Source organism: Cupressus sempervirens, chromosome 11 (assembly GCF_028749045.1).
Source record: "Cupressus sempervirens isolate cs-2001-9-10 chromosome 11, ASM2874904v1, whole genome shotgun sequence".
In the NCBI taxonomy this organism is placed as follows: domain Eukaryota; kingdom Viridiplantae; phylum Streptophyta; class Pinopsida; order Cupressales; family Cupressaceae; genus Cupressus; species Cupressus sempervirens.
The window spans coordinates 670,848,955-670,868,835 of record NC_143128.1 but is presented as its reverse complement, the minus strand read 5'-3'; positions in this window follow the sequence as shown (position 1 = coordinate 670,868,835).

The window sequence follows — 19,881 nt, the reverse complement described above, 5'->3', positions numbered from 1 at the left end:
CTTCACTTGGCACCAAAAGATCACTCGGCACCTGAAGTTCACTTGACACCTATTGAATTCTCTAGCTCAGCACTCACTGTAACTTGGTTTCTATACTATACTCATCATCATCTTGAGAATTGGTTAAGTGTATTGGCACTCAAATGTCAAAACCAATCCGAGACTAACAATCTCCCCCATTGACATGAGTGGAAAAAACACTTAACTAAACATTATGCATTTGATCTCAATGAGTACAGTACATATTATGTTTGACATATGTACAAGACTTCAAAAATTTGTTCAAAATTTTGTATACCTCAAAATCTTGTAACTCCATCTGAGTTGATATGCCATTTCCATTCATGTAACCAAAACTCTTGTGCTGAATGTGTCTCATGCTAATGTATCTAATACTCTTTGCCTTGTCTACCTTTGTTTCTATATCTATACATCTTGTTTCTGCTTCTTGTACTCTATATCTATGAATGTGAATATCTCCCCCTTTGAATATTCATTACTTCCATCAAAGAATGTATTATTTCCCATTCTTATTCACATCTCCCCCAAAACATTATATCTCCACCTTTTTGACACTTATGTCAAAGGCTTCTAAGGATGAATAGAATAATTAGCCAAAAAGGTTTTATTTACTTCCATAATCATCTTGAGAGAAGCTTTCCAATTATCTAAAGCAATTTCCAATGACTTGTGCTGGATGGTTGTCTCTGCTACAAGATGAACAAGGGCTTCTAGTGTAGAAAGATTAGGGTCTTTCTTTAGAACATTTTCTGCACAGGCTTGTTCCTTATGGAGTACTTCCAAATGTGGGGTAATGGAAGATTGAATTTGCATCAATTTGGCCTTGATATTGGCCTCTTCTTCTATCAATATAGCTAACTCTTTTTGTGTGTGAAGTGTAGCTGCAAAATGCTTATCACTTTGAGTTAGATCTTTAGGTAGTTGAGTGCTAGAAATCTTGAGATTTCATTCCAAGCTCATTATCCTTTGGCTAGTTTCTTCTGTGAAGTAAGATGAATCACATAACTTGGTGTACAATGAGAATACATTCTCAAGTACTTTCTACACTTTTTCAATCTTCTTAGCCAATTCTACTTGGGAAAGTGCTATTTCACTTGATATTTTCTCATTCACTTTCATCTGAAACTTATTTTTTGACCATTCTAATAATTTAACATTAGTGTCAAGGTCCTCATTCTGTACCTAGTCCACTATGTTGGACAATTGCTCTATGATGGGTTGGGTTTCATCAGGTATTTGCACGCTGAAAGCATCAAGAAATATTTCTTTAATTTCCACCACTGTTTGCTTTTGCCTATACTCATTTATGATTATCTCTTGTCTCTTCCTTCTCTCAAGTGCCTCTTGCACTTTATTTATTTGTGCTAAATTCATAGTCCTTGAGTCATAACTAAGTATGACTATTTCTTCATCAAGTGCAAGGTCTCCATAGTGAAGTACCCTTGCAACCTTGGTCAAGCTTGAGCCTGGTGCTGAAATCTGTAATGATACTACATTAGTGCTCAACTTCTTAGTAGGTGTCCCCGAGGTAGGCAAGTTTACCAATGTTTGTATTACCTCCTGCTCCTTAGGGTTTTTCTCATCTTCTTTCTTTGAGCTTCTCTACTACCTTGGTAAATAATGACAATTTCAGGAGGTGCACCTTGACTTTGTGTAGTAGGAACATCTTGCCCTATTTGTTCCTTTGCTGACTCCTCGACAATTGTTATGATTGTAACTATATTATCAACCTTAGCAATTTTGTCCTATTCTTCTTGCTCTTTGAGTTGACCTATTGTAGCTATGGGAGGTTGTGTAGGTGGTACTTGAGTGTTTTCCATCTCCCTTTTTATCTCTGCTATAGCCTTCTACAATTCATCCACACTCACCAAAACTAGATTTATACAAAGCTGTGATTGTAGTGTAGTTTGGTGAAGGATCTTTTTGAGATCCTTTGCAGTGAGTGGATTGATGTTCTGACCCAAGGTGTTAGGAACATCTTTAAAAATTATTTTTTCTATAGTTGTTGTATGTGGAGGTATTGGTGGTGACAGTTGGGTGTCTTGGTCATTCTGTTCAGTCTGCTACTCTTTAGTTGTTGCCTCTTCACCATGTGTCTTCTCCACTGTCTCTTTTTCTCTATCTTTCTCTTCTTCATCTTTTTCTTTCTCTCTTTCTTCCTCTTTCTCATTCTCTTCTTCTTCTCCATCATTTCTGCCCTCAATTGGGTCTTCCTGTCCTTCCTTCATAGTTGTCAAACCATATATTAATTTCCACATTTGTGTGAACTTTTGTACAACATCTTCTATTTGGTTCTGCAAAATTCTGAAGGCTCTATATTTAGGTGCAAATTTTCTCCCATGCTTTTTGCTAGCCTTAGTTATTTTACCTTTAGTAAGGTCTAGAATTACATGAGCCAATGTAGACTCCCTTATTTCATTTTCCATCTTAAGATAGTAATGTCATTTATTTTCAACTAATGAGCTTAGCTCCTTAAGCATTGAGTTATCCAGTTCAAGTGGGGTGGTCTTGAACTTAGCCATCATAGTGTAGATGGACTCTTCCACTATGTTTTTTTTGTTCCTTTGACAACTTATTGAAATCAATGGTCTTTAGACTAGTTAAATCTACATTATCTCTAATATTATTGCAAACATTTTCCAAATTAGATGTGGTAGAACGACTTACCTATTTGAATTGATCTTTATTAGGCTCTATCCTTTCCTCGTCTAATTCAGGAGGTGCAACATACTTTCTTCTCTTCTTTGGTTATGTAGGCCCTCCTTGTTCTGTTGCCTTTTTCTTCTCCTATTCTTTTTCCACTTGAGTTGTAGCCCTGGTGTTAGCCCTAGTGTCAGTCCTTGTAGTTGGCTTGGCTGCGCTTGGCTTTGTATCCTTCTTCTTTCCTTTTGGCTAGGCAACTAGCTATTTTTGACCTTTTCTTTTCTTTGTCTCAACCTTGGGTGCTTCTTGCTTAACACCTTCCTCCTCTTCAACATCCTCTCCCATACCTTGGGTTAAGGCAAGTGGCCCCTGATCTTGTTCTTCTTCATCACCCTCAGCATCTTCACCTTCTTCTTCTACTTCTTCTTTAGTGCCTTCCCCAAATTCAGCTTTCAGCTTCTTAACAAACTTATCCTTCTTTTTCAAGGTGGAGGTAGTTTTCAAATTCATATCCACTTTTTATCTCACCACATCATAAGTCCTGAAATGTGGTGCATCCTTGTCTATTTCCTCTACCAATAATGTAGTTATTGTTGTTGATGATTCATCTATGTCAATTTCATAACCAAGAGTGTTAGAAATGCTTTAGAATAACTTGGGGGGGGTTGAAATCAATTATTCAAGGTCTAGATGTCCTATTCAAACTTTTCACTAGGTATAGTGGATCCATTCAACTATTCATTCATCTAGGCTTTAACTTATCTAATCAGCAAGTTACTATAAATCAACATGCAAGCATAACACATAAGAAATCAACACATGACATAGTGATTTACATGGAAACCCAATTTGGGATAAACCACCAATAACATGCTACTCAACTCTCACTCTTCTGAAGTGATGTCCTATTAAAGGCTTACAACACACTATTAAATGTGACCTTGTTAGAGGATTTAACCACCCTGTTAGAAGTGGGTCTGGTTAGAGGACTTTAGAACATTCACTTGGAATGCCACCCTGTTAAAGGATTTACAAATGGTTATTAGGCCAACCTAGGTCCATAGGATTTTTAGATCTAATACAATTGCTAGAGAGTATTAGAAAATCTTGACCTGACTACAACATACAACTTATCTTGCAGATCTTAGATCACTTCTTAGCTCATACCCTTGTCTGGCCTTCAATCTTTGCAACTCTTGATAGCTTGCCCTTCTTTCAAGCTTTGTCTCCTTGAGTCTCCACACTCAATGTACTAGTGCAATCATCTCTTCATGACCACTCATAGAAGTAGAGCCTCTGTGCTCTTCCTTCTCCTAGATGTCTCCTCCTTGACACCCTTCTAACCACTTCACAGATTTGGCTCTTCAGCAGCAATAGTATCAGTAGCTCTTTGCTTCTTGGTCTATGACTTCTTAAATAGAAGTCTTGGAGTACCTTTTCTTGCTCAATTCTTCCATTTTTCAATTTCAATTCGCATGGATTAGGTAGGATTCATTGCATCTAACCCATATTCTATTTCCTCTAGAAACTTCTTGAATAATCCTTTAGAATTTGTCCAAAAATGGTTTACATTGGATTCTATGCCACCAACTCGTCATCCTAATCTTCCAACTCATTCACAAAATTCAATATAACCACTATGTCAGCTTAGATTTGGTGAATCTTCATCTTTTAGAATAATTCAGTAGCTCGACACTATTGAAATATTGGTGCTCAGCACATACTGTGTTACTCGGCATCAACTGTGTTTTTCTTGATGCTCGGCACCTGAAGATCACTTGGCACTAACTGGAAATTTTTTGATGCTCGACACCTGATCTTCACTCGGCACATGAAGATCACTCGACACACACTAGAAATTTCTATTACTTGGCTTCAACTAACTTGCTTGGCACCCACTAATGATCTTAGTTCAAGCTTTGCTGTCAACCTTGTTACAAATTCTTCCTCCAATAATTCTAAGTGTGACCAACCTTTGTATCTTTGAGTATGTCATCAATACATTACTTAACCATTGTCTTCACTGATCCTTGCACTTCACTACAACATCATAACTCAACCTTTCCCTTAGGTGCTCTTGTTACATCTTGTTGATCAAATCCTCTTCATCAATCAACTAAGTGATAGTACTTGGATCTTATAAGCAAATATCATCCCTTCAAATAACAAGTTTTACATCAATGACAAACAATGATTGAAAAAATTCTTTTACAACAATCTCCCTCTTTGATCTTCAACAATAATGAGCTTTTCAATTAGATTTCTAACAATCTCCCTCTTTGGCATTAATGGCAAACCAAACTGATCAACCATCAGACTAAACTATTCAACCAAATGCTAGCCAGGTTAGAATAGTGACTCAAATGCCAAAAAGTAAATTGTAACATCACATCTCCTTCTACTATTCTAATTGCTTCATTTCAGCTTCTCCCTCTTTGTTGTTGTATCCTTGTTCGTTGTCTTTCTCAACTTCTGTTGTTCTGATCAACATCTTACAACTTCTCCTTCTATCTTCTTTGATTAGTTTTAAATATCTTCTTCCTCTTCTCTGATTCTTTATCTTCAATAGTTGTTGATTAGTTGTCTACTTCTCCCTCTTTGACAACAATGTCAAAGACATATTAGCATCTTTAATATGCAAGTGCAACTTATATATATTTATTCAATGTCTCCCTCTATCACCTTGCTTGTGACTGATTTGAAATTTCAACATTTCTACTACTTTAGGCATGGATCCCAAAGTAAATATCCTCTACATCAATGTATAAAATCTTCAACATTTGGCTTATTTTATGCAGGGCATGCTTTCTTTTGTTTTAAGTAGCCTTGGCTAGGGGTACACCCCTAACTTACCTCTAAGATACTCAAAAGCATCTTTTGGTAGTGCTTTTGTGAAGATATCATCAATTTGTTCCTTTGAGCTAACATATTCCATCTTCACTTGTTTGTCTTCCACCAGCTCTCTTACATAGTGATACTTGATTGCAATATGCTTAGTTTTAGCATGCATTACTGAATTCTTTGATATATTGATAGCACTTGTAGTATCATAATAAAGTATCATAGGTTCAATTACCTCTTCCTTCATACCTTGCAACAAATGTTTGATCCATACAATATTGGTGCAGTTTATAGTAGTTGCCACATATTCAGCTTTAGCAATAGACTGTGAGCTGCAGCTTTGCTTTTTGGTAGTCCAAGTAATCAACCTTTTTCCTAAGAAAAGTACTCCTCCATTGGTTCTTTTTCTATCATCAATATTACCTCCCCAATTTACATCAGTGTAAGCTTTCAATTCAAACTTCTCATTTCTCTTGTAGTATAAACCAAAGTCATCAGTTCCTTTCAAGTATCTTAGTATTCTCTTTACTACCATTAACTGATTTTCTCTTAGATTTGCAAAAAATCTTGCTACTATTCCAACAGCTAATGCAATGTCTAGTCTACTATGTAAAACATATTGTAGCTTTCCAATCATTGACCTATACAATTTCTTATTTACTTCAGCAGACTCATCATTCTTGGATAGCTTATGGCCTGTTACCATTGGTGTGCTGATTGGTTTTGAGTCTTCTAACCCAAATATTTTGAGTACTTCCTTGATGTATTTGGATTGGGTTATAAATATGTCATGCTTCAATAGATGTACTTGTAATCTAACAAAGAATTTGATTTCTCCAAACATTGACATCTCAAATTCATGCCTCATTTGATCAGCAAAATCTTTGCATAAAACATCTTTTCCTCCAAATATTATATTATCAATAAAGATTTCTGATATCAAAATGTCTTTACCTTCTTCAACTTTGATGTACAAGTTGTTGTTGTCATCTATTCTCTCAAATCCTATCTTCACAAGATATTTGTGTAACCTCTCATACCATGCTCTAGGTGCTTGTTTCAATCCATAAAGTGCTTTGTGTAGCTTGCAGACCATGTCCTTGTTCTTTTCATCAAAAAATCCCTCTGGTTGTTCTATATAAACTTCCTCTTCCAGTATACCATTCAAAAAAGCATACTTCACATCCATCTAGTAGACTTTGAAACCTTTATATGCAGCATATGCAAGTAATGTTCTTACTCCTTCCATTCTTGCAATAGGGGCAAATGTATCTCCATAATCCAATCCTTCTTCTTGTGCATAGCCTTTGCAAACTAGTCTGGCTTTGTTTCTTGTTATCTCACCATTCTCATCAAGTTTGTTTCTAAACACACATTTTGTACCAATCGCATTCTTATCAGCTGGTCTAGGAACTAGAGACCATGTTTTGTTTTTCTCAATCTAATCTATCTCTTCTTCCATGGCTTTATAATGGTCATCATCTTGTAGTGCATCTTTCACTATTTTGGGTTCAACCTTTCTCAGCAGACATGATTCACTTCTGAGCCTATTCCTTGTCATTAGTCTGGTATCCTTGTCACCAATGATTTGATATGCAGGGTGATGTCTTCTTACATACTTGGCTGATCTCGATTCAGTCCTTCTTTCCATGTTTGATCCTTTAGCTTCAAAGTCATTTCGTTCTTCTTCATCTGGAATTTCATTATTCCTTTCTTGCATACTATTTTTAGAATCAAAATGTGCATTTTCTATATTCTACAGCTCAGCTTTTGACTGCAGCTTGGCATTCATAGGTTGAGACTCGGTAGATATTGAAGTTTGTTGCTAATTCCCAACTTGATTTGCAACATTGTCTTGAATTGTCATTCTTTCATAGAAGTATACAAAGGATCTATAATCCTTTGTTTACTTTGACTCATCAACCTGAACTTCTGCATGCTCATCAAAATTTACATTTTCATTCTCTACAACTTTGTTAGTGTTAGTATTCAAACACTTATATGCCTTACTTCTAGTGGAGTATCCAAGGAATATGCCTTCATCACTTTTTGCATCAAACTTTCCATTTCTTGTATCTTTTAGAATATAGCATTTACAACCAAATACTTTGAAATGTTTAACATTAGGTGAATGACCATACCATAATTCAAAAGGTGTTACATTTGTACCTTTCTTGACTTGAACTCTATTTAGTGTGTAGGTTGCAGTACTTACAACGTCTCTCAAGTACTTTAGTGCAACATTTTTCTCCATCATCAAGGTTCTAGCACAGTCAATTACTAACCTATTGCTCCTTTCAGCAATACCATTCTGTGGTCAAGTTCTTGGTGTTGATGTTTTCCTTTTGATACCTTTGTCATTGAAAAATATTTCAAACTCTCTTGATGTGAAGTCACCTCCTCTGTCTGACCTTAGGCATTTCAAGTTCTTTCCTATTTCCTTCTCAACTCTAGCCAAATACCACTTAAACATTTGGAATGCATCATATTTTTTCTTTAAGAACATAGCAATCATCATCCTGGAATAATCATCTACAAGTAGCATTATGTATCTATCTCCTAGGTAGCTTTGCACTTCTATTGGGCCACATAAGTCTATATGGACTAACTCTAGTACTTCATTGGAAGTGTATGTTTTGCTTTTGAAACTAGACTTAGCGATCTTCCCTAGTTGACATTATTTGCACATTGTGCTTTTAGGTTTCTTCAACTTGGGCAATCCTTTGACTTTCTTTTTCTTGTTGATGCTAATCAGATTATCAAAGTTAACATGACACAACCTTTTATGCCATAACCACACATCATCAAGTCTAACAACAAGACATGTTGCATTTTCCATATCTAGGTAAAATAGATTACTCCTAGTTTGTTCACCCTTTCCTATCAGATTTCCATCAATATCATAGATCTTGGCAATTTTGTTCCCAAATTCAACTTTACAACCTACATTGCCTACCTGTGATACACTCAACAAGTTGTAGTTCAATCCTTCAACAAAGTATACATTATCACATGAAATTTTCTCTATAAGTTTTATAGAGCCTTTTCCTTTGATTTGACATGGGGCATCAATACCAAATCTAACACTATTTCCATCATATTGAATAAAGGTAATGAACTTACTTTTATCTCTTGTCATGTGATGTGAGCATCCACTGTCTATGATCCACTTTTCATTCTTGTTCACATAGGTAACCAATGTTGTTGCTTCATCTTCATCTTTGTCTGATTCATCCTTCATGGCTACATAGACTACTTCATCATCATTTTCATTAGAGTCTTCTTCAACAATGTAGCATCTCTTGCCTTTTTCTTTACTGTCATCTTCTCTTTTTTTCCTGAGCTTGTTTCCTTCTTTGTAGTTCTTCTTCTATGGACATCTTCCAACTATATGACCTACTTCATTGCAATTAAAACATATGATAGGGAGCTTATCTTTGAATTTTCCTTTACCTCTATGGAATCTCCTAGCTAGTAGTGCTTCTAACTGTTCCACATCTTCCTCATTTGTGTTGCTATCACTGGATGCATGTTTTCCTTTTCTTCTTTTCTTGCTTGATGTGTCCTCCTTAGTATCTTTTATTGTCATCTTGGCCTTGAAAGCAGATTCAAGGTTCTCAGGTCTATAGTTGTCAAAATTGGATAGCTCAAATGCAGTAAGTCTTCCAACTCTTCCTTCAAAGATTAGTGTGTTCCCTTGTACACACCTCAGCTCTTGGATGGCTGAAACTCTAATAGCATAGATAGGAAGTAGAGTTCTTAAGTATTTTCTAATAGTTAATTCTTCTTCCAATTTTCCACCTAGACTTCTTATTACATTCACCACTTCTTTCAATCTTGTAGCGTACTGAGCAACATTTTCACCTTCCTCCATCTTCATGTCATAAAACTATTCTCTTAAGCTTTCTCTCTTTGCTCTCTAGACATTTTGATCTCCTCCATAGATTTCTGACAAGGTTTTCCATATTTCGAATGCAGTGTCACAATCTTTGATGTCATCATATTCTGCATAGTTAAGTGCAGAGGCAATCTCCAACATTGCTTGGTTATGCTCCTTTTTTTTGTTCAAATTATCTGCAGTGAGAGGTTCTATTGGAGTTACATGTTCTGTTCCAATTGAGGTTTGTGCATAGTCACCTATTGATCCAAGGTGCAATTTCATCAAACTTTGACATGCAACAAAGTTGTCTTTGTTGAGCTTGGGAACTTCTCTCATGGACATCTTGGTCTTTCTACTTCTAGTACCTTGAAACTAAATCAACAGATGGCTCTAATACCAATTGTTAGAAATTCTTTACAATAACTGGGGGGGGGGGGGGGGTGAATTAGTAATTCAAGGTCCAGATGTCCTATTCAAACTTTTCACTAGGTATAGTGGATCCATTCAACTATTCATTCATCCAAGCTTTAACTTATCTAATCAACAAGTTAATGTAAATCAACATGCAAGCATAACACATAAGAAATCAACACATGACACAATGATTTATGTGGAAACCCAATTTGGGAAAACTACCAGTAACATGCTACTCAATTCTCACTCTTCTGAAGTGATGCCCTATCAAAAGCCTGCTCTATTAAAGGCTTACAACACAATGTTAAATGTGACCTTGTTAGAGGATTTAACCACCCTGTTAGAAGTGGGCCTGGTTAGAGGACTTTAGAACATTCACTTGGCCGAATGCCACCTTGTTGAAGGATTTACAAATGGTTGTTAGGCCAATCTAAGTCCATAGGATTTTCAGACCTAATACAATTGCTAGAGAGTATTAGAAAATCTTGACCTGACTACAACATACAACTTATCTTGCAGATCTCATATCACTTCTTAGCTCATACCCTTGCCTGGCCTTCAATCTCTGCAACTCTTGACAGCTTGCCCTTCTTTCAAGCTTTATCCCCTTGACTCTCTACACTTAATGTACCAATGCAATCATCTCTTCATGAGCACTCATAGAAGCAGAGCCTCTATACTCTTCCTTCTCCTAGATGTTTTCTCCTTGACACCCTTCTAACCACTTCACAGATTTGGCTCTTCAAAAGCAACAGTATCAGTAGCTCTTTGCTTCTTGGTCTATGACTTCTTAAATAGAAGTCTTGGAGTACCTTTTCTCACTCGATTCTTCCATTTTTTAATTTCAGTTCACATGGATTAGGTAGGATTCATTACATATAACCCATATTTTGTTTCCTCTAGAAACTTCTTGAATAATCCTTTAGAATTTTCCCAAAAATGGTTTACATAGGATTTTGTGCCACCAACTCGTCATTCTTATCTTCCAACTCATTCACAAAATTCAATGTAACCACTATGTCAGCTTAGATTTGGTGAATCTTCATCTTTTGAAATAATGTAGTAGCTTGGCACTATTGAAATACTGGTGCTCGGCACATACTGTGTTACTCGACATCAACTGTGTTTTTCCTAACGCTCGGCACCTGAATATCACTCAACACCAACTAAATTTTTTTTGATGCTCGGCACCTGATCTTCACTCAGCACATGAAGATCACTCGGAACACACTAGAAATTTCTATTTCTCGGCTTCAACTAACTTGCTCGGCACTCACTAATGATCTTAGTTCAAGCTTTGCAGTCAACCTTGTTACAACTTCTTCCTCCAATAATTCTAAGCATGACCAACCTCTGTATCTTTGAGTATGTCATCAATACATTACTTAACCATTGTCTTAACTGATCCTTGCACTTCATTACAACATCATAACTCAACCTTTCCCTTAGGTGCTCTTGTTACATCTTGTTGATCAAATCCTCTTCATCAATCAACTAAGTGATAGTACTTGGATCTTATAAGAAAATATCATCCCTACAAATAGCAAGTTTGACATCAATGACAAAACAATGATTGAAAACATTCTTTTACAACAATCTCCCTCTTTGATCTTCAACAACAATGAGCTTGTCAATCAGATTTCCAACAAAGAGGTCTTAGCCATCTCACTCTTGGTATGGCAGCTTGAATGTATGTATAATCTATATCTACAAGAAAACATACATCATTTACATGTTTCTCCACTAATAACACTAGAATCCTTAGCCTTTGCTTCATTGTCTTCTTAAAGTCCTCAAAATAGTTGGTCATTAGGGTCTCAAAATTAGCTCCCATCTGCTCTATGTGTTCATTGACTTGAGCTATAATAGACCTATTGGTTTTCCATGCCACTTTACCAAAAGAAGGAAATTCATTATGAACATAAAAGAATATACATATCAAAATAGCACCAAATTTACATTGGGCTCCCTTAGTTCTTCTAATTGCTGCTAGATTCTCATTAATCTGTTGCAGTTGCAGTTTTGCAAGATCATAGGTATGATCTTTCTTCACCAATTTGTATCCTACATCTACTACAATGAAAGGCACACTGTTGAGTCTACTAGATTGGTAGAATTTGTGTGCTATAACCCTAACAACAAAATAAACAAGAGGGTCTTGGATGGTATCAATCATCATCCCTCTCTTATTCTACCTTGCACTAGTATTCTTCTCAATTGCCTCCTTAGAATCACTCCTAAGGGTCTTTGGCTGATCTAGGGTTGGGTACCCTGTCACTCTATGCATAATTCTTTTGGTGATTTTTATTGGAGCATCCTCCAACCACAAGCTTCCATCATGTACTCAGCTTAGCACTAGTCTGATCCATTCAGTCTTGAATACTGTAGAAAATTCTAGGGCACATGTTAAACCCTTATTTTCAACAATTTTGTACTCTTCCCTCAACACTCCATTTTTAGATATTTTTCATATGCTTCCCTCATTTCCATGTCTCCTATAGCTCCAATCTTGCAATTATAGCATGTCCTTATATCTTGAATCATTACAACTTTAGGGGGTATGATGGATAGGGCTCCAACTAGGTCATTCTTGTATGCAACCTCTAGTATTGGATAGAAATCGAGTTGTTTGACCTCATTGGACACTAGCTAGACTTCAAAAACCATTTCTATAATCTAGAGTTTTTGCACAAAGAAAATACGAAACTATGTAACTCAGCATAGACGTAAATACCTTAAGATTGATGAAATTATGCTAGAATGCTATTGAATTCTACTTAATCACTAAAATCTTTTCTTTAAAATCGCTCTGTGCTCTTTCTTGTCTTTTCTCTTTTTTCACGATGAGAAAAATGATTGAAAATATGATAATATACCCTATTTTTACTAAATTTAATGCTTAGTGCGGTTACAGTTGTCCACTTGTCTTTTGAAGGATTTATGCATTACTCAACATCCATTGTCTTTCCACCACTCAGCTTCCATAGGAGTATCCTTTACTCAGCCTCAACTAAATTTTCCTCTTTACTCAACTTCCTCTACCAACTTGGTATCTACTAATTATTCGGCTTCCACTGTCTTGATAGTCAACTTGGCATGTATTGGATTTTTACTCGGCATCTGAGGACAACTCGGCAACACTTGTGAAATCTTTTAACTTTGCATCTTTGATCATGCTAATCTCTTCCTTTCAATATTTGCTTGTGCTATACCCATCTTTCTTCTTCCATGTCTTATGCATTTCTCCTTTGATGTGTTCAACATCTACCTTCTCTTTACCTTTGTCATTCTTTGAGTTGGGTGCCTTTGACCTTGTTGGGAAATTTTTGCTGATATGACCAGTCTTAAAGAAATTGAAACATGTGGTTTGACTCAACCATCTACTGTAGTTTCCTCTGAAATGTGTTCTTATTCAATTTTTACGAATGTGTCCATATTTCTGATAGTAATGACAACTATACCTAGTGTTGTAGTCCCAATTGTAATGATGTCCATGATTACCTTCCCTTGTTGCCTGATTTGGTGTGCACATAGGTTTTGATCTGCACTCAAAAGCTCTATATCCATACTTATTGCAGTTGTAGTAGTGACCTTCAAATCTTGGTGTCCTGATAGTCCTATTCCTGCAATTATGTGCTTGATGTCCTTGCTTTTTGCACTTATGACAATAACTTGCATTCTTAGGCTTGTCATGCTGATGGGCATTCTTAATCCAACACACATTAGAAGTATGTCCCTTTTTACCATAGAAATGACAAGTAGGTTTAGTGTTCTTACCTTTGTTACTCCTTTCTTCTGTAGTCTTGGATGACTCTTCTTGTTCAGTGCTGGTGTATCCTAGTCCTGAAGTATCATTACTAGCACTTGATGGTTTCTGTAGCTTCTCAAAGTACTTGATGGCCTCATTAGGTTTATTGAAGCTTTCTACAATCTCCTTTTCTCTATTTAGGTCATTTTGTAGTTGTTCATTTTGCATCTTCAGTGTAGAGATCTCAATGTCCTTGACATTCAATTCATGATGGCATTCATCATTTGGCTTAGGGTGTTTAGCTACATGTTTGAGATTCTTGCTAGCTCAATTGATTTTTCTTCTAATTTGTTGGCAAGGTTTCTCTTGTCTACTTCTAGCATAGCCTTGTCTTCAATGGCTCTTTTCTTCTATTCAGTCACCTCACAAAGCATTATGGCTTGTGACTCTTGCTCAATCTTGAGTGTTCTAATTTCTTCGGCTTGAGCTCTATTCTTCTCCATCAAGTCTTCTATTGCTACATCAAACTCTTTGGAATCTCCATTTGAAAATAGATTTGAGGTGTCAATCTCCGTGTACTGTGTGTCATTCTTAGCTATGCCAATCTCTCTTCTTCTCTTTAAGGATTTTCTCAGTTCCTCTCTAGCTTCTTCCAATGCATGTAAAGCAAGTTGTATATCAATTGCCTGATTCTCTACGATCTTCCCAAGTTTGTAGACTTCCATTTCTAGATCTTTTCTCCAAGCTGTAAGGCTCCTTCTTATGAGAACTTGGCTCTGATACCAATTGTTAAATTCACAGGTGGGAAGATTTAATTCTGAGAAGGGGGGGGGGGGTGAATCAAAAGTAACTAACTTTAACCTTTTCAAAACCTTTTAACTGAAAACATTCACATGCATTTAATCCATCCAATAAACATGGAAGTAAAGACATGCATGAAAATAGATAACACAAGATTTGGTAACCTAGAAACCCTCCAAAATGAGAAGGTAAAAATGGGGTGGGGATGACACCCACAAAATATCACTACAGCAATGTGTAACTGTTCAAGGTTACAATGTTTGACCACTTCCAATGGTCTACCCTGTGAAAGGCCTATCATGTTAAAGACTTTACACCCAATTAGTGATCTGGTTAAAGGATTTAACTGCCTTGCTAAAAGTAGGCCTAGTTGAAGGACTTTAGTACATTCACTTGGAATGCCACCCTGTTAAAGGATTTACAAATGGCTGCTAAGCCAACCTAAGTCCATAGGATTTTCATTCGTAATACAATTGCTAGAAAGTATTGGAAAGTCTTGACCTGATGACTTGCAATCCTCAATTGCTGATTCCAGATCCTTGTTCAACTCTTTCTGCTCTGACCCTTGCTTGATCTGATGTCTCTTCTTGAAATTTTGTTACTCTGTTATGATCAACTGAATGGTGCAATGCTGCTCTTCCTTCTAAGTCTTTAAACACCCCTCTAAATTTTTCTTTAGTTTACCCATACACTTCTCACTTGCACACATACAATGGGGTTTCGTCCTCCTTTTAAAGATTTCAAAGACTTAGGATTCGGTATGAATCTACGATCAATATTTACTCTTCATTTCCTGCTTAATTCATGCACTTTTCCTATTGGTTGCATGTTGATTACATAGGTAATGCAAAAGATTAAATCTTATCTTCAAGATCCTTCAAGATTCATCCTATGTCGGCTCCAAAAATGGTTTACATCTGAGTTTGTGAAGATACAAACTCATATGTTGATTCTATGTTACTCGGCACTTACTAGTTGCTGATGCTTGACACATATAGGAAAACTAGCTCACTCAGCTCCTATAGTAATTTTGTTTCACCCGACATCTATAGTGACTTGGCATCTATACTTTGCTCGGCACTTGAACTTCACTTGGCACCAAAAGATCACTAGGGACCTGAAGTTCACTCGGCACCTATTGAATTCTCTAGCTTAGCACTCACTGTAACTCAGCTTCTATATTATACTCAGCATCATCTTGAGAATTGGTTTAGTGTGTTGGCACTTAAATGTCAAAACTGATCTGAGACTGACAGATGATTCATCATTAAACTAAGAAAATATTTCTTAGAGACCTATGAAGAATTGTTAAATTTAATTGTCCCTTATAACTCATACTAAATACAACACATGAAAGAAAGTTAGCATTAGACACTATTGTTTTACAATTTTGAAGTATATATCTTCTAGTGAAGAGAATGAAGAAGAACATGTGATGAAGATAGAAAGAGGGAAAGCATTCAAGAAGAAAGTAAAAAGCACCAATAGTGAATTGAATAATCACAATAAGTAATGTAACGCCCCACCAAGGAACCCAAAAGAAATTAACCTAAATTTTACTAAGTTTGCCAAGCATTTTTTTTTAAAGATTAAAACAACAAGAGATAACATAACGAAAGCAATAACTCACATACATACATACAAATAAAAAACATATTACATCTCTTAAGGGTCCCATGATGTTGAATCACATATATAAGTTTTATTAAGATTAAATCTAATACATAACAAATCCACATCATAGAATAATCGCAAGTATGAATCCAATAAAATAATATATAATTACATAAGATTCCACATGGCATAACTAGAATGCATGATCGTCCACTGCACAATTCATAAGGTATGAAAATATCAAAGAATATACATTATAAATAAATATATCATCTCATAAGATCTCTGAAAATAAAGAATGGTACAATAGAATATAACATTCCATCAAAAACACAAGATCAAAATGAAAGGAACAACTGCACAAGTACATCTAGCTATGATGTCTAGTTGTTGAATCTCAATGGTATAAGAAACCATACCACCTGACCTCGTGGAACCTAAATGGCCCACTCCCACCATGCTGAGGAGATAATCTCAAGTTCCATACAAATATCAATCCAAAAGTCATAACCAACATCTAGGTCAAGGAAATCATGATAGCAATCTATCTCAAAGGTACCAAGACACAAATAACATCTAAACCAAGAGGAAAAAAACACACATAGGAAATCTACTATGTAAGTGGCAAGTGTCATCGCATGAGCCAACTCTAAGGTTACCTTGGCAACCTCTCTAGACTTCAACCCCCTAGTGTCTCTATGCGGCATCAGTAACCTTTCGTATAGACAAGGTATACTAACAAAGCAAGGTTGCAACCAAACATCCTCTCTACTCCCATCCTACCCTATACTAGCACTCAAGGCATGGGCGAGGAAAAATATTGAATCTTATTAATTCATTTTAAACCCATTTAATGAAATGTTATCACTTATTAAAACAACTTATAATGGGTTACCAAGGTAGCCTCTTTAGGGCTCTAGCCTCCATTGCAAGCCACTTCCCAATGTATATATAGACTACCTACCCTAAGCATATGAAAAGTACAACCCATAAAATCACAATTTTCACCTCAATCCTATACAAGCAACTGGAAAACACCTAAAGATAAAAAAACAATATTCACCTCATTCCTATACAAGTGACTGGAAAACACCAAAAGATAACTGATTGAAACTCAAGGGTTATAACAAGAAAATCACAATAACCACCTCAGTCCTATATGAGAAACTGGAAAGCATCAAAAGATAACTGATCAAATCTCAAAGGTTACACCAAGAAATCACACCATTCACTTCATTTCTATATAAGCAACTAGAAAGCATCAAACTCATCATAGAAATACGTGAATACATCACAATGGTCAGGTATAAAATATCATGACTAAATAATAACCATAACATCATCATAGAACAAAACCCCAAAGCCTCTGGTAAACATCCTGACTAGTCAATAGACTAAGTCAAAGCCGAAATTGACACTTGTAAACCAAACATTACATCAAGTATATAACAAGTATTTTTCATAGTTCATTTAGTTTTCAAAACACAAAGGTTTGATATACAAACATGGTTTCAATTTTCATTTCCAAAGTGTCATAATTACTAAGGTTTTCAGATTTACCAAAGAAATAAAATTTTCCTAGTATGAAATCATTTACATATAAACTGAACCATATAACCGAATTCGAGCTTATTAAAAAAACCATTCATTCTCCCTATCAATTTATGATTTTTAATTTACTTTATAATTATATTTAAATAATAAAGTAATTAATAAAATTTTCAAATAATTATTATTTAAAATTTCAATAATAAGTATTAAATTATTAATAAAATAATTATTATTATTATTTTTGGCTGGTAATTGACTGAAGCCTAGATTAATTATTAGTATTTGTTGTAATTAACTATTTTTATGTGTTGAGCAAGTGGAATCAAACCTAAGACCTCTTAGATGAGAGACTCACAAGTTACCGTTGTGTTGTAGGCTCTTGCCTATTAATAAAATAATAATTAATACTATTAATAAAATAACATTAATTATTAATTAGAATAATATTTATTTATTTATTAATATATATTTATACTAATTAATAATTAATACATTAACAAGTATTTATATGAAATAATATATATTAATATAATAATAATTAAAAATTAAAACAAGACTTACCTACTCCTTCATGCGGAATGCTACATGCAGCCGTGGGCTACCTTAGGCAGTTGCGGTCTGTTGTAGTAGTCATAGGCTAACAGAAACAAAAAGGAGAGGGAGGTGGGGGTGGTGGCCTGCCTCCCCCTTTTAAAGAATTTTTTTAATAAAAAAATCAAACGGCCGCCCCCCCCCCCCAAAAAAAAAAATACCAATATAAAAGATTTTCCAAGTCTTTTTTTGTGATAAAAATTATCATAGTGAATATATGTATATAAGGCAAGAGCCTACAACACAACGGTAATTTGTGAGCCTCTTATGTGGGAGGTCTTGGGTTCGAAATTGCTTAACACATAAAATAAATAATTACAACAAATAACAATAATGAATCTAGGCTTCGGCCATTTACTGATCAAATATATATATATATACAAATTTGTAAAATTTTATTTATGATAATTTCTCTCAAACAATCAAATTACGAATCCCCAAATTTATCAAACAAGGATTTCCAATCTCAAATTCTTTCACAGATGTTTTCAAGAACGAAAAATTTCAACACAAGGGTTTCAACCCGAAGTAAGTTCTAAAAACATATTCATTCAAACATGAAAAAGACAGAGAAGTTTCAAAGAGGAAATTACTGTGCAAAACTCAACAAGATCCTACCTTGATCTAATTCTAATCTATCAAATGCTCAGAGCTTGCAAGGAATTCTCATCCTTTTGAAAACCCTCTTTCTCCAAAATTTTGCTCCTCCAAACCTCTGTGTGGAGAAATGAGTTTTGATTTCTTAATAAAGAGCTTTCTCCTTTTAGAGTTTTGGTTTTACAATCACACGAGCCTTTTCCTTTATTATTTTATTTTATTTTAAATTTCATGTGCAAACTTTTTGTATTTTAATTAAAATAATTTTTTTTAATTTTATTTTCTCTCTTTTATTAAATCACAAGACGTCTTTACTAATATATTTATAAATATAACTAATAATATTATTTAGAGTTTATTATTAAAATAAAACTCCTAAATAAATTAGTATTAAATTAAATTAATATAATTATGTCAAAATTAGAACTTCAATTAGAACTTTTAAATTTAATTTTTTATTTAATTAATTAAATATAACTAAAAATTAACTTTTTCTTTATTAAATTTTTGTTAAATTAAATTATTTAATACTCTTTAATTTAATTTAATTATAATAAAAAATTACAATAGATCCACAAATCAAATCTGAAAACTCATCTGAAAGATAAAGTACTAAATCCAACTCAGGGGTCAAAATCTTGAATTCACATTAGTTGACAGATTCGGAAGGGTAAATAATTCAAGTACTTGTCCTATTTTCTAGGACAATTGGCTTAGGGTCAGGACTTGGACTCAGTAATTATCTCCCTTCTTTTACCATTGAGATACTGCAATAGGACACGCTCATCTTGGCAATTTAGGGAAGTCAATGCTTGGTACCTGCAATCTGCATAAAATCTGAGCATGTACATATACATATAATCTATACTAAACAAACAATGGTGGGGAGTGGTGCATGGTATAGATCTAGACTAGCAAGTGACTATGACTCCCTCCCTCAACCACATCAGAAACATCAAAGATAAAGTAAAACATACAAGTACACCATACACATGCAAGTATGGGGTAAGTAACCATAGAAATTTCATATAAATCATCCATCTAACTATCATCATGAAATAATTGAAATCTTTGTATACTAGCATCGTCATTGAAAGAATAAACATAAACACCTAAAATAACTGAGTATCAAATAGCTCATGAAATATATCAACTGAGTATGAAATAACATCCAAATTAA